At 34.6% G+C, this 16053-nt stretch overlaps 1 pseudogene; it reads left to right on the forward strand.

Annotated features, from left to right (window-relative positions):
* The first annotated feature begins 1497 nt into the window (after positions 1–1497).
* Positions 1498–2435, forward strand: LOC148779607 (exopolygalacturonase pseudogene; annotated as a pseudogene).
* The last annotated feature ends 13618 nt before the right edge of the window (positions 2436–16053 follow it).

Below are 16053 nucleotides of genomic sequence, written 5' to 3' on the forward strand. Positions count from 1 at the left end.
ACCTATTTTTATATTTAATTAAAAAATTTTAAGCTCCAAAAATAGTTACAATCAAGTAGATCTATAAACATATGAAAATCTTGAAAATGGACAGTCGACTCAAATTTTTTTTTTCATATTTTTACGATGTCGAGATGATCAATTAGAGGTTTCAATATTGAAGTAACATTTCCGATAGATTTTTGAGGTGCATATATAATTCTACATTTTAAAATTGCAACCTTATATAAACTTTTTGCTTTGTTTAATGAATACAGATATTGATATACACATTAGGCTCTTTCGTTCCCTTTAATCAATTAGGACTGAACCCACCTACTCTCTATGAAATAAGACGTCAATACAAAATTGGAACCCACACAATATTTGTACTATTTCAAAATCGAGTAAATCGGGAATAAAACCCTGCTATCATCATGTATTTGATAAGTTGCAATCACAGGCCATTTCGAACGCTAACAAGTTGCCACCCTACAATAAGACCTTAGAATCGTGTGATAATGCGGGAAGATTGCACCTAAACATATGCACGTGTACGAAATATTAATCACCAAAATAAATTCTTAATTTTAAAATTGCATATTCGATTATAGAGAGATGAATAAAAATGAAGGTGCGTGAGCTTTAAGGTGGGATGCCCTTTTCAGATTTCAGAGATGAGAGATATGCGATGAAAGAGTTTTAATGAGAGAAGCAACTTTTTCAAATTCGAGAGATACGTTTAATAAAAAAGAGGCAAGGTCCCTGCTTAAATGATTTCGTATTCCAACTGGAGTACACTATTCATTTACTACCTCGGGTAAAAACACATGCTAAGGATATTCTTTGGGAATGTAATCTCAATAACAAATAGATTAATCTCCATAATATAAAAATAATTTCTAAAATAAATTCTCTATGTACTAAAAAAATACTAATGCCTTAGGATTGAATAGCTATCCAATTTTTGAAGGGCTAGATCTAAGTGTCTCAAAATTCAAATATTTTTCATATAAAAGTAATCAACCTGTAATTCTTGTGTGATTCCCAAAAATTTTAGAAATAAAATCTTCCTCAATAGGTTTTTTTGAATGAGGGAATAGGTGCACAGTATGCTATCGCAAGAGCATACTATATGTGCTCATCACTTTTAGTTTTAGTTTTCGGAGAAACGTGGCTTACCTTACACGATAGATGGGCTGTTAAATCCCACACCCAATAACAGAACGGAATCAATGGTGGGCTCACATGAGATTAAAAAGTTAAAATAACTAAATCAGCTTAACAGAGAGAGAACAAAAACAAAAGCAGTTGGAGAGGAAGGGAAGAGAGAGAAGGTGACAGGCTAACACAAAATGAGGAACTATTTTTGAGTTCCAATAATGAAAAAACAATTTTTTTTCTTCTAATTTCCCTTAAATAAAAGAGTTTTCTGTCAAGAAGACTGGATCGTATTCCAAAAAGTAAAAGACCAGCATGTTTTTAATTGGCAAGCTTAGTATTCATTGAGAGTTAGGAATGTTTTCTCATAGCAATGGAACTGGAGATGATTGCATCTCCTTTGGTCCTGGTAGCACACAAGTAACTGTGAAGAACGTGTTTTGTGGACCAGGACATGGAATTAGGTGAACTATGGCATCTTGTTTTTAACATTTATCTTACAAGGATTGAAGAGGTTTTACGAAGGGATTTAAACCATGAAAATTGAAAATAGGAAAGGAATCATAATTTTAAAAGAAAAAGAAGAAAAAAAAAAAAAATTACATACTTTGGAAACCTTGAAACTTTTTTCTATAAACTTAACACACACTAAATGAAAACTAAATTGAGGCTCATGGAAATTCGGTGTTAGCTTGGGCAAATTCCCTAAGGAGGAGGACGTGCAAGGGATCCATGTGGAGAATTGCACCATCTCAGACACTACCAATGGCTTGAGGATCATGACTTGGGCAGTTTCATCAGCCAGCTGTTCTGCCTCCAATTTCACTTATGAAGATATTGTGATGAACAATGTGGCCAACCCCATCATCATAGATCAACAATATTGTCCATACTCTTCTTACCCACAGAAGGTACATTAAAGATTACCATTTCTTCCTTCAAGACACAAGCATACTTGCACACAAAGAGAGGAGAGAGAGAGAGAGAGAGAGAGAGAGAGAGAGAGAGAGAGAGAGAGAGAGAGAGAGAGGAACTGATTATGAACACACCTCTTACTTTTGTTGCAGGTTCCTTCTCGAGTCAAGATCAGCGATATAAGTTTCAAGAACATTAGAGGAACGACTGCTTCAGAAGTTGCAGTGAATCTCTTGTGCCGTGAGGCTTTCCCATGCGACAATGTCAAGCTTGATGATATTAAATTGGAGTACAAGGGAAAGGGGGAAACTTCGATTGCCTCATGTACCAATGTGAAGGGGATCTCTGCTGGAGTACAAATGCCACCAACTTGCCTCTAGAATCCATCTTCTCTCTCTTTCATCACTGGTGTTTAAGATGCTGCATTGTCTTCCTCAGCTTGATGGGTTCCCTTATTTGGCCGATGGCTTCCCTTGCTTGGGGCATTGGCTTGTACACATCATGATATGATCAAAATTGAGTGTTTTTATGCAGTGCAAAATTGTGTCTGGCAGGCTTGCTATCAGATTCTTGAAAATGAAATAATGTGAATTTACCAAATGCAGTATATTTTGTTTCTATGAGAGAAACTGAGTTTCTTTGTTTTCAATAAAAACAGCAGCTGATTCTGAAAAGCACTTTCACTCTTCCAAAATTCTCTACCAAAATGGATGGGGCACTATTCAGACAGGTCCTTGATAATAAAGGAGGCAGCAAGAAATGGATAACGGTAGACCAGCAGGTCCACAAGATCCCAACAAATTCTCAGTTTGCCAGGGGTTAAAAACCAATGAATTTCTTCCATTAGGAAAAATTTGAAAACAATGACTCTTTAGTGTTTAGTCTTTATAAAAGCTCAAGGAAATGGAGCATAACCAATATCATATTGTTCACTAAATAAGCGAATTCGAAAATTTTGAAAACAATGACTCTTTAGTGTTTAGTCTTTATAAAAGCTCAAGGAAATGGAGCATAACCAATATCATATTGTTCACTAAATGAGCGAATTCGAATGGCATAAAAACACTCTAATCCTAGAGGCAACAAGATCATTTGCAGTACTTGTAGTGCCTATTTTTCATATATTACGCATGCCAATGAGATCAAATTTTGTCTTTCTGAATATTGGCGTGTGACCTCAGGATTGACGTTTAAAAAAAAGGGTATCGTTTGCATAAAGTTGCAACCTTAAAGCTGCACCTCCAAAATTTAGCATAAGATGCAATGTTTATGTGAATTTTTTTTAAGATGGCTTGATAATCTATTTTTATCTCTAATTAGGAAATTTTAAACTCTAAAAATGGTTCAAATCATAAATACATGAAAATTTTGAAAATAGATGGTTCGAATAATGTGTTGTAAGATTCATTATTTTTTGGAATATATATATATATATATATATATATATCCTCACATCTTGATGTCAAGATGATCAAGTAGAGGAATTTCCAATATCAAAACAGCCTTTTTTCGATAGATGTTTGAGGTGCACCTTAATTCTAATTCTAGAGTTTAAAGTTGCAACAACTTTTTTCCTTAAAATAAAAAAGAAAATGTCCTCCCAACAATGTTGTCTTTTTCTTTTATTTTATAAAATATTTATAAAGAGCATTCCAAATTAATCTAAAAAATCTGGCAACTCTAAAAAATTCAATGAAAATTAATTAAACAGGCTTCATCTTTAGATTTAAGGGTACATATTCTACTCGCTTGGTCAGGAGACCTACTGGGAGGATTTTTTCAATATGAGAATTTGGGAACCACTTAAGGATTACTAGATAATTGTTCTAAAAAATAAAATAATTAAAAATTGACTTTTCTAGTACTTAAATCTCTCCATTTAAAAATGGGATGATCTCTATTTCATTTATGAGACATTATTATTTTTTCAAATGAATATGTGATACAATTAGTATACCTTATCACATACTACATATATAAAAGAAAAAAACTATTTTTGGGTGCATCCACCAGCCTACTACGTATGTTACTTGGATCAAACAACCCACTAAACCACGGTGATCCAACTACTAGTGAAACATGTTTGACCGAATTTTAGAAATAAAGAACGAAAGTTTTATGTTGTAGTTCAAAGATGTAAAAGGTATTAAATGTTTTTTTGCAACTTTATTTATGTAATTGAACCAGTTTTGACCAGCAAAAACTGGTTAAATATTAGTCTCGATTGGTTTTCAACCATACCCGATTTTACCTCGGACTAAACTAACTAAAGCACTAGTCGGCAACCCACCAATTTGACCATTGCTTTGGTTAGGTTTGATCCTATGCTTGATACACAGACCCCTTCTAAAGTCCATTTTAAATATAGAGTTTAGATAAAAAAATTTACTAGTAAAACATAATCAAAATTTACTCATCAATACTATTGATCACAACAATTACGGATATGGAAAAAAAAAAAAATTTAAAAAACTTATGAAACATATTCATTTTACGTCTCACATTTTGTAGCTTTGGAGTAGCAACCAGTGTCTGACAAAATGAACAGGACTAAAAAACAGCCCAAGGGCTGGGTTTGAGTTCGAGTAACTAGTAAACCAAGCAGGTCCCGACCAGTAAAAACAATATTACAAAAAAAATCCAAAAAATTATGAAAAATATATTTAAACCATAATTAAACAATCGTCATCCAAATGAACTTGAAAAATAGTAAAACAAATGGATTTAAAAAAATTAATTTGTCCCAAGGAGTATTTTAGAAATAAGTGAAAAATGAGTAAAAATATAAAAATAAATATTCATGCCCAAAACACTTTCCAATCTTTATGAAAATGACAAAAAAATATTCAAGAACGCATTACAAACAAATCTTTTATTTTTTGAAGTTTTATATAATTGTTTTTTAAAAAAATACTCCGCTATACCACCTAAACCGGTCGAAACTTGATTGGCTAGTGCCCGGTGCTGGTTTGATCGGCCGGTTCCAAGTTGGATTGTCCTCCTAATTGAATGTAATTAATAATGTGTTTGACATGTCCAGCACGTTCTAAATTATGCCCTTGAGCGGCTTCTGGATTGACTAAGCTTGGACTTTGCCACATGTGAAAGCACTTCACATTCCCCACGTTCTCAAGTTGCTCACCACCCATATCTTGTTCCATTAGCTTTCCCAAAAGAACCATTCCCTCACTAACTCTCTCTCTCTTCCCCCTCTATTATCAGAATAGCCCAAAAAAGATATTTCAGGTAAAATTCTCTTTCCATATATATAGAAAATTGTTTCATGTGGGCTGGACCGCATTGCTACAAATGCGATCCAAAAATGTAAAGCAGCCATCTTAATGATGGATGCAAGTAGGTGTTCCATCTAAAAACAATGAAAACTAATAATTCATATGTTTTTTTACTAGAATTATTATTTCTATTTTTTAAATTTTATTTATTTTTTCATATTCATCATCGATTATATGTCTTTAAAAATTAAGTCTTATAATCCATCTCAAAAATAGATTTATTAAGAGGCCCCCATTTCTACATATGCAGGCTTGGCTACATAGAAACCGGTTCCTATATATAATACTCTGAAAGATGGCCTCTTACAACGGCCGATCTGCCGCATCTAGAAAACCGCTATTGTCTGTTTTTGCTTTTGGATCTTGATCTTAGGATCTAGATCTGTCTAAAATCTCACCTTGCCACTATGATCTGATATTGCTATTGGCCTTCTGAAACTCTTGTGAAAAAACCAGTCCCAAAAAAAAAAATCATGTATTATTTTGATTTTAACTTTACACTATTTTTTATTGTTAGTAAGATCAAGTCTGTTACTCTATTGCTTGATCATGCTCCTTGATCATCTGAAACTTGACCTTAAAAAAAAAAACCTCTGAAAATTTGTTATATGACCAAGTTTGTTATTCCGTTACTCGATTATGTCAGTCTTGGTATGCGAATTGTCGAATCTGTCTCGGATATGCATCGAGTTTGGTTGGCTCTTCAAGTGTCATTCTGTTCTCTCAGCTGTTTCGACTGCTTTGTTTGGAATTTCTGTCTGATAGATTAAGCCAACTCTGATATGGCTCTCAGTTTTCTGATCAAGCAATATAAACTTGAAGATCTAACTGCACGTTTCCGCAATTAGTGTTCAAATTCCGGCTGCTCTTTCTCATAGCATCTTGAGTTTGAGGGGGAGTGTAAAAAAAAAAAATATATTGTCATCAAGTTTATATGGATGATGTATATTGTAATCTGTATATTTGGAAAAAATAAATATAATATATTGTATTTATGATAAATTTGAATATAATATAAAATTTATTTTTATTATTGTTATCTATAATTTGGCGAAAACAAGTAAGACAGAGTGTCTTGGCGAGTTTTACGAGGTGCGCGACTTGCTGAAGAAATCTCACCCTTTATTTTCACTATTGCAGGAAAAGGTCGCCAATATTTCGATGAAAGTTTGACCGACCATGCTGAATTGGACCATATCTATGCCCCCGAGTCATCAACCAATGATTAATGGTCAGCTCATTGTGCTTCGAGCATGTTATTAAAACCACTGCTCTATTTGTCCGTATCCCATTCATACAAACGTTGGTTAACATTAAATACTAATATACAAAGAGTTTTGACGCGGAGATAGGAGAAACCCATAGACTCTCTTCTCTCTCTAAAAGAAGAGGTCATTTCTCTTTTTTATAACGCCCCAACAACCCTTTCTCTCTCTAGAGTCCCCAACAACCCTCCTCGATTTGACTCGTGACCACAGTTGAATGCTCGTCATATACTACATGCGCATGTACTATATAAGAAATGGAAAATAGCTTACCCATTCCATCTGTCTTGTGCTCAGGAGAAAGTCAGTTTTGTTTTGGGATTTGAGCAGGTTTCGTCCCCAAAATGAAGCTCTTCTCTCTCTTTCTCCTCGTTCTTTTCCTGTCTTCAACCATTGTCTTCAAGACTGCACAAAGTAGATCAGTTCCAGGTATCTCTTTTGCAGAGAATTATGAAGCCCGAACTAGATCAATTCCAGGTATCTCTTTTGCAGAGAATTATGAATATGAGCGGCAAGCGAGTACGAGAGAGCTGGAGAGGCCAGGAGGTTTGGCTCCGCCTACACCATCAGGATCGCCGCCCAAGCACACATCGGAACGGGGCATTGAACTGCCTGGCCAATCTCAACGGCAATCTTTTACTTCACGCTAAGGAGCTACAAAGCATTAATCCGAATGTATTCACTCGTTCTAACACCGAAGGCAGATAGCGAGGGATTTTCTGTTCTTTTTATTGTTAGGTGAAAAGACCACTGCTTCTAAGGAATGCTTGTAGAATTATTATTAAAAAAAATTTAATGTTAAAGGAATACAATTTTTTTGGTGAGTAAGTGAGGAGAGGAGCCCGACTCTTGGTAAGAAATGAGTTTAGGACATAGCGTTGCAAATTGTCTAGCGCTTCCAGGAATGCATATACAATCCATTACCTATTTTCTTGTACCAATAATTGAAGTTCGTTTTATTATTGAGTCGAGTATCCTGAAACTTACTGGACCCGTTTGGGAAGGGAGAAATAATTTAGGATCCAATTTTTATAGGGATGCAGCCGTATCTATTGAAATAGGGTTGTAACCATATACAGTTGGACGGAACAAAATTTGCACAAAACTCAAAATGAGAAACCGGGCTTCCCATGCCCCGTTGCCTGTCCTGTTACTTTTATAAAATCTTCTTCACCCATCTATCCAACATTTGTAAGAAAATTCATCCCCCGCTCCTACTTCGTTTTTCTATACTCAACAACTCAACTCAAAACCACTTTGAAAACCCCAATAACCTTATTGTAAATCTCTCACGGCTAAAAAGCAACAATTTTTTTAAAAGAAATGTTTTATTTATTTAATTCTTTTTTTTTTGGCATCCTTGAAAAAAGAAAGAAAGTATCCTCCCAGTAATGTTGCCTTTTTCTTTTGTTATAAGTACATAAATAGGGCATTCCAATTTAATCTAAACATTTAGGCAATTCTCAAAATTCAATGAAATTTAATTAGACGGGTTTCACCTTTTGATTTAAGGGCACATATATTGTGCTCCCTCAGGATTATAGGTTCCTTGTGGTCAATGGGTGAAAAGACCTACTTGGGATGATTTTTTCAATATGAAATTTTGGGAAGCAATTAAGGATTGGGAAGCAATTAAGGATTACTAGATGATTACTCTAAAAAATCTTAAAAAAATTAAAGCTTGAGTTTTTAGCACTTAGATCTCAGCATCTAAAAATTGTAATGGTCTCTACTCAATCCCGAAACATTTTTTTTTCTTTAAGTCCATATGGGATACAATAATACAATAGTATACTTTGTCGCTTACCATATATTATATAACTACTTTTTTTTTTGCTGCATCCACCAACCTACTTCTTAGAAATGCTAACGGGATTAAACAAACCACTGAACCAGTGATTGACTATGGTTAAGTCAAAAGTGGTCCAAGTGCTGGTGGAATTGGTTGGACCGATTTTAAAAAAAAAGGGTGCTGGTGGAATTGGTTGGATCGATTTAAAAAAAAAAAAGGAAAGAAAGTTTTATATAAGGGTGTGGTTTCTACAACGTTGCAACCTTAAACAATCTAATTAAGGCACGCCCATAATATGTAATTTTATTGTAAAAAATTCTTAGGATTATCTTAAAATGTAATTTAATATCTAATTAGAAAATTTAAAACTCCAAAAATGAGTAAAATCAAGTAGATTTATAAAAAAAACGAAAATATTGAAAATGGACGATCTAGATAATGTGTTCCAAGATGCACTATTTCTGGGACTCAAAAACTTTTTTTTTCATATTAATACATCTCAATGTCGAGATGACCAATTAGAGGGTTTTTCAACATTAAAACAACCTTTCCGATATATTTTTGATGTGCATATGTAATTCTACATTTGAAGGTTGCAACCTTATATAAACTTTTTCTTTTCTATAATAGCTTAAAGATATAGAATGTATAAATTTTTTTTGCACCTTTATTTAGCTAGTTAGACCGGTCAAACTTGCTCATCTGACAAGCCAAAACTGATCCAATATTGGTCTTGATCAATTTTCGACCATACCCGATTTTACCTCGGATCAAACTAACTGAGGCAGAAATCAACAACCCAACCGATTCTACCACTGGTTTGGTTCATAGTTATTGGGAGCGCCCAACTAGGGTGGCGCTCCTGCTTAGAAACTTAGCTCTGGCACTCTGTGGTCGGGATCTTGCCCGGAACTTATTTTAAAGTTTTCGGGAGCTAGCTCTTATTTATAGGATTCTCGATCCCATGCACAAATGAACATGATCCCACTTTCGTACAGAACGCATTCCTTAAAATTGTAGATCTTGTTCTTGAATAAATTAGATCCCTGCTCCTAGAATTTTAGAAGCACGATCCCTACGTTCCCGGAATTCCATCCCAACATTCCCAGAACTTATTAAAAGAATTTTTTTAAAATAAAAGTATCTTTTAAAATGAAATAATTATATTTTTAGCCAAATTTGTATACAAGTGGAGCTCCATTATGGGAGAGCGAACTAATCATGCACAAAACACGATCCTTCCTTGAATGGGGCTCAATCCTTTCCAAATAGGAAGACAATCATTCTTAAATGGGGGTGTGATTTTATTGTCGATAGAAAAGCGATCCTAATGAATATAGGAATACGATCCCATTTGACATGGAACGCGTACTCGTTAAATAAGGATCTAGATTCCGATGTATTGGGAACATGCCCCCTGTTCATTCGGGATCTCAATCTGCTAGTTTCACTCTCATCGGACCTCGCTCCTTGAGCTTTGGGCAGCTGTCGATCCGATGCTCCCGCTCCCGATAACTATGGTTTTGTTAGGCCTTGATACCATGCATGATATACAATCCCCCTCCTAAAGTCCATTTTGGAGATAGATTTTAGTTAAAAAAAAATTTAGTAGTACAACATACACAATTTTTTTACAACAATAATCTTTATCACTACGATTATGAATTTGGAAAAACAAAAAATTTTAACACATATTTGTACGCCATTCATTTTACGTTTCACATTCTGAGCATTGTAGTTGCTAACCAGTGTTTGACAAATTGAACCAGACTCAAAACTGGGCAAGGGTCAGGTCCGAGTCCAAGTACCTAGTAAAGTGACCAGTTCAAATGACCTAATTGAGAAAGTCCCGACCTGTCAAAAAGAATGTTAAAAAATAAAAAATGTAAAAAAATATGTTAAGGCATAATTAAATAAAACTCATCCAAATGAAGTTGAAAAGTATTGAAACAAATCAATTTTAAAAAAATCAAATTGCACCGAGGAGGATTTTTGAAATAATTAAAAAAGAAAAAAAAGTATACAAATAATTATTCATTGCCAAAATACTTTCGAATTTTTGTTAAAATGATAAAAACAAATATTCAAAACCACATTACAGACAAATCTCTTATTTCTATATAATTTTTTATTTTTCTAAAATACTCGACCGGATCATGAAAATCGACCATAACCGGATCGGCCAGTGCCCATATGCAATCTAACATTGTTGCCAACTACGGGATCGAAATCGAGAAAACGTAGACTCACTCACGCAAATGGCGATGCGGGTTAAACTCCTCCAAGTCGAGCGCGCGTTATATAAATTATGGGCTTGGGCAGCTTCTTAATTGAATGCAATTAATAATGCCTTGTCTCATGTAAACGAGTTGCATGTTTTGCATTGACGAATTGAGGGTGGATAGACTAAGCTTGGACCTGACCACATGCGAAACCACTGCTCATTCCACATCCTCACCAACCCCACATACTCAACTTGCTCAAAACTCATTCCGTCAGGTTTCTCAAAATGCAAACCTTCTCTCTCTTCCCCCCTCTATTATTAGACGGGATGAGTTTACTTAGAGGCGAGGCTATAAACAATCAAATTAGAAGCCACTTCAAAAATTTCACCAGAAGAGGTTGTTTTGATGCCCAAATATCCTCAAATTAATCATCTCGACATCAAGATGCATAGACATGAGAAAAAAATAGATTTCAAGTTTTGGATATAGTGAACTTTGTTGGACCGTCGATTTTCAAGTTTTCATAGATCTGTCTATCTACACTATTTTTGAAGCTTTATAATTTATAGATAAAGATGAAAATATTTTTTAAGGTTGTCACAAATATTTCCAGTATTGAAAGCACATTTCTCGACATTATTGAAGGTAGGCTCTAATTTGATTGTTTAGAGACTAGGCTCTATAAAAACCGCACCCTTATTAGAATAACCCAAACATTTTAGAATAACCCAAACTGCACCCTTATTAGAATGATCCAAACCGCACCCTTATTAGAATAACCCAACCTTTGAACCACATATTGTGCAAAGGACTCAGTTTATATGCGGACAAGCTCACATACGCTTATTAATAAAACTATTTTTGAGATGGATTTTAAGACTTTATTTTTAAGGACATGTGATATCTAACATGGAGATCATGAATATGAAAACATAAATAAATTTTAAAAACTAAAAATAATAATTCTAATAAAAATACATTTGGACCTTTAGTTTGCTTTAAGATGGATGCTTACACTTCCTGGACTTCATATGTAGAAATGAGGTCCAGCCCTCATGAAACAATTTTCCTTGTACAAATGTGGTCCTGCCTGCATAAGACAATACTTCAAAGATAAAATATGTGAGACAATCCTTCAAAGATAAAATATATGGGAACCAGGCGATTTGGTGGTTTTTGAAGGCGTTAGATAAGAATAGATGCCTAAACCTTAGTTGGGGCATAAGTAGTGCTACCACCACAACCCCAACCCCATTCTCGAGTTCCATAGCACTTTGAGTCCTCACAATGAGCGATCCAGAAGTAACAGTTCAAAACCACTTTCAATCCTTTAATGAGTGGTCCAAAAAATATAAAAATACACACAAATAAAATGAAGACAAGCCCTCACAGGACATGTTTTTTTAAATTCCACGTAAACTAAGAAATATTAGCCTAAATTTCCCTTAAATTTACTTGGATTTTTGGCCTTGGTTTTAGTGCGGGATAGTACATTGTGATACCATAATTTCCATATTGCGGTAGCAATGTGGTCCAAGGGGTGATCACCGTCCAATCAATGACTGGATCGTCATTAATAAGCTAAATTGCGATGTGTAATTGGTAATTGACATGTTTCCCGGTTTTTACCCTCAACCGCACGAATGGATATGAGAAGGGTGGCTTTTTTTGTGCAGTAAGCGAAGCATTGCTCATGGATGGTTTGCTGTGTAGACCATATTTTTTTGTGGGTAATTTATTGGGGTAGACATGCTTCTACCCATTTTTTTTCAAGTAGATTAGAAGTTACCTTTTTTAATGTATTAGTAGAGTAGTGTTAATGATAGGAATAGAAACCATAACGTGGTGACTAGGTGTGGGGTGCTACCACCACGACTTTAGCCCCTTCCCTCTGTCGACCATACTTAAGAAGGGAAAGTGTTGCCCTTATTTCTTTTTTTCTTTTTACTTTTTATTTTGAACAATATAATTTGGTGCTACTTCATACCAAAATTGGCTTAGGTCATCTACTGCTTGGTTATTTTGTATGTGTCTCTATCAATAGAAGGAGCATCCATAGTACACTTTATTCTTACTTACACTGAGTGTTTCAAAGCCCCGTGATTTTCGATCTGCTGATTTGGATAGAAATTGGCCGCAATCGAACTGATACCATAATGGTATGGATTTCGGCCTGGTTCCCCTTTAAAATCTACTAATATGTTTTTTCTTTTTAAGTTATCTAATATTTTCTTAAATCCTATCTAAATCCCCACATCATAAATCTCTATTTTACTTTTTATTTTATTTCAATATTTTTTTAAATCATCGATTCAAACTGATTTTGACTTGATTTAGGTCGCAATCCAATGATCTGACACATATATGTCGGTCAACAATTTGTTCCACCGATTTGGGTTTTGAAATGCTACTTACACCATTTACTTGTATTAATTGGGGGAAGTGTTTTATAAAACCCATCGTTCTTAAACAATTACAGTAAGATACACCTCTAAACCGTGTTAGAAAATGTAGTTTTGGTGCCAAAAACCTCTACTGTAGCTGCTGCAAAATTTACTTTCACCTCTATTTGTGAATTTTAAAGCTTAAAAGTGGTACAGTTTGTGTAAATCTATGAACACTTGAAATTATTGAAAATGGATGGTCTCGATAAGGTTTTGTAGGCTACACAATTTTAGAAATTGAAATTCTATTTTTTTTTTTTCACGACTATACATCTTGAAGTAAAGATAATCAATTGAAGTGTTTTCCAGTATTAGAATAAACTTTCATGGTGGGTTTTTTGAGGTGCGTCTCATTTTTATGGTATAAAACTTGCGCCTTATAGTGGGTTTTTGAAATATATCTTATTTTTACCTCATTCACTGGACTTGCACCCGTTGGCTCTAAGTAAGTTGATAGAATCGTTCCATTATGATCTCGTAGCAGCAAGGACTCAAAGATGATCTGAAGCAGGTGGAAGTAGCTATAAATATGTCAACTGCATTGCATACTCCTAAAGTCCTCTTGTATTTTGATCCGGCAATTCCTGATTTGGATAGACAATTAGAATTGGGATTGATTGGGACCGAACTGGTTTTGAAATGGTATGAGTCCGAACACTACTCTCTCCCCCGAAAAAAACTTCCATTATATATTGTTCTTATTTTTTTTAAGTTTACCCAATATTTTTTTTAGGTGCCTTCAAATCCCAACCCATAAACTCTTATTTTAATTTTTATTGTATTTTATTTATTTAATAATATTTTCTTGAGTTAACCGATTTAACAGATAGCCAAACAAGGTTTTGATTGAAACAAATCTCTCACCGGGGATCGGACTGTAAATTCAGTAGTACTAAAAGTAATTAATAGTGAAAGTGCTATACCAATGAAAAGTAAAGGCACAACTATTGTGCGAAAGAGTAGAGAGACAAATGTGACACCTAAAAAAAGAGGCAACAATTTGATGAATGCATAGAGCAGTGCGAGACAACCCGGTCGGATTGACTCGGAACCGGTCGGTCAAATCAGGGCACGGGCCCACCCGGTTTTGGCCAATTTAGGTGATCCGGTTAGGTATTTTAAAAAATATATAAAATCCCCCAAAATAAGGAATTTATTTGTAATGTGATTTTTAATGTTTTTTATTAATTTGAAAAAGAGTGGAAAGTGTTTTGGTCATGAATATAATTTTTTTACATTTTTCATTCTTTTCTGGGTTATTTCTAAAATACCTCTGGGCACTAATCTATTTCTTAATATCCATTTTTTTCACTACTTTTCTACTTCATTTGGAAGTGGTTTGTTTAATCATGTTATAAATTTACTTTTTAAATTTTTTTTAAATTTATTTTGTATTCTTAAACACCTTTTTACCCTGTTGGGACCTGACCGGTTAGGCCGGGTGAACTACCGGTTACTCAGACTTGGCCCTTGGCCGGTTTTCGAGTTCAGTTTAAGTAAAGGAACATTGACAGAGGGGTAACTGTGTTAATGAAGACGACTACAAAACTATACTGTAGAGAGCGAATTTCACCGTTGAAGACTAGAGCGAGAACTGCGAATGCACAAATGATAATAAGGATATTTGGTTTTGATGATTCTTTCTCGAGATTGGATTGTCCCCACCCAAGAGTTCAATTTATCCTTCAAAAACAACAAAACAAACGGTCGAATGAGAAAAAACCTAAAAAACACCTATAGGCAAAATGCTACAGTGTTTTGCTTTTGTCGTGGACTTGCTATGTCTGTGGTGGGTTATTGAATGGACCCACAACAGATGGTGCCGTCCGTTACGATTCTTTTTAGTGAGACTAGAACTCAAGAGAGAACCAAAATTTTTATCAACTCGTGACTTGAATAAGTGGTTTGATGTCTATATGTAAAGTGTATAGGTTGCAGTCAAACAAAGAAGGAAAACGCTTATACAAGTGCGAGGCTCTAAACAATCAAATTAAAGCACATTTTAAAAATTTTATTAGAAGAAGTTGTTTTGATGTCAAATATCATCGAATTGATCATTTCGACCTCAAGATGTATGGACATGACAAAAAAAAAGGATTTCAAGTTTTAGAAATGGTGCATCTTGTAATGCATTTTGGATCGTCAATTTCCAAGATTTTCAAGTTTTCATAGATCGACTCGATCTACACTATTTTTGAAGCTTAAATTTTATAATTAGAGATGAAAATATATTTTAAGGCTATCACTAAGATTTCTAGTATTGAAACCACATTTCTTGATACTATTTGATAATTCGATTTATTTTGATTGTTAAGAGCCTCGGCTTTATACAAACCGCACCCAACAAAGAAATATGTGTACTTGTGATTTCCCCGAAGAAACGTATATTTTTATTGTTAATTGTCTCATCTTAACGGTCGCCAAACAGCTATTAAATGCAGTGGTGTTTCATTTTTTAATTTCTAAATTAAAACATCGATGCTCTGCATAAGCTCTCTCTCATTTAATTGTTGAAAATAATGGTGGGGAGGGTTTTTCTATAAAACTAGACTCTTTCTTTCGCTGCAGTAAATTAGAACTAGACCTACATTATCTCTTTGAAATGACCTTATTCAAAACAAATCAGATCCGATTTGGATCGTCAATTCCTGATCTAAATCACCCAACTCATGGAAACAAATTAGATCTAGATCGACTATTCCCTATCCGAATCAACAGGAACTAAAACCCCGCTAAGAGGGGCGTAATGAGTTTCAACCGCGGGTCATTTCGAAGGCTAACAAGTTGCCACCATACAAATGTGGGGAGGTTCCACTAAAACTTAACCGGTTTTGGTTTTGGTTTTAGTTTTAGTTGCAAAGGAGTGTGGCTTATCTTACATGAGAGAAGCGTTGTTAAATCCCATACCCAATAATAGGACGGGAACAATGATGAGATTAAATACTTAAATAACTGATCAGACGAAGAGAAAGAGAGAGA

The sequence above is a fragment of the Amborella trichopoda genome, chromosome 12 (genome assembly GCF_054954075.1).
Source record: "Amborella trichopoda isolate Santa Cruz 75 chromosome 12, AtrichopodaSantaCruz75HAP2 v2.0, whole genome shotgun sequence".
In the NCBI taxonomy this organism is placed as follows: domain Eukaryota; kingdom Viridiplantae; phylum Streptophyta; class Magnoliopsida; order Amborellales; family Amborellaceae; genus Amborella; species Amborella trichopoda.